Below are 962 nucleotides of genomic sequence, written 5' to 3' on the forward strand. Positions count from 1 at the left end.
GCACATTGAAACGAGCGTCTCCCCAACTCTGCACCACGGCCGCTGACGTCAGCGCGGTACAGTCACCTCTCCGGTGACGTCACAACAGAGCATTCCCGTCTGTTGCTGTCGCCACCTGGCGGCGGGACACGGTCACTTACCAAACATTACGTAATCTGGGAAGGGAAACAGGTGCCTCCATCTAGAGACGTGGGGCCTGCTGCAGGCGAGTCGGAGAATACAAATAGACGAGAAGGGGGTTGTCCTTGAGACGATGAGCAACAAAAAAACAAAAAACGAGAAACGTGAGAGGCCACCAGTGGCGGTCTGCCGGAGCAGCCCTTCTTAGTTAACATTGGTTTTAGTATCGGGCAAAGTCTGCGGAGTAATAAAAGTTGCGTGTTTGTTTTGCGTCCCATCCTCTACTTTTATTTAGCATTAATAGTGATAACGCTATCATTTTGTGATCTTTCAATCCAAAGCGACAGAGGCCAATCGAGACCTCATCCCAGCTAGTTGTCGGGTTAACTTAAACGATCAAATTGTAATTTGAATCAGGAATATTAACTAAGGATCCTTAATAGCCTGCAGACCATGTAAAGTTAGTGATGGAAAACATTTCTTGAGTTCAGCACTGAAGAAGAGCTTCTCACGCTGTCCATGGTACTGAAAAGACAACCATGGATGGTTTCCTGCCTTCGAACTGCGTCCGGTTGAGTTTTTTGTGGGCATTAAAGAGTGAAGAGACTCAGATTCATCACGAGCGATCGCCGCTTCGCTGAACACCGGAAGACGAGGTCTTCCGAGGCGGACTCCCATTGATCGTTCATCAGCAGAGCAGAAGTTGAACCGGGAACAGAAAGATAGCGGAAGAGAGAGAGCGAGCGAGAGAGAGAGAGAGAGAGAGAGAGAGAGAGAGAGAGAGAGAGAGAGAGAGAGAGAGAGAGAGAGAGAGAGAGAGAGAGAGAGAGAGAGAGAGAGAG

This window comes from Gadus morhua, chromosome 3 (genome assembly GCF_902167405.1).
Source record: "Gadus morhua chromosome 3, gadMor3.0, whole genome shotgun sequence".
Classification (NCBI taxonomy): domain Eukaryota; kingdom Metazoa; phylum Chordata; class Actinopteri; order Gadiformes; family Gadidae; genus Gadus; species Gadus morhua.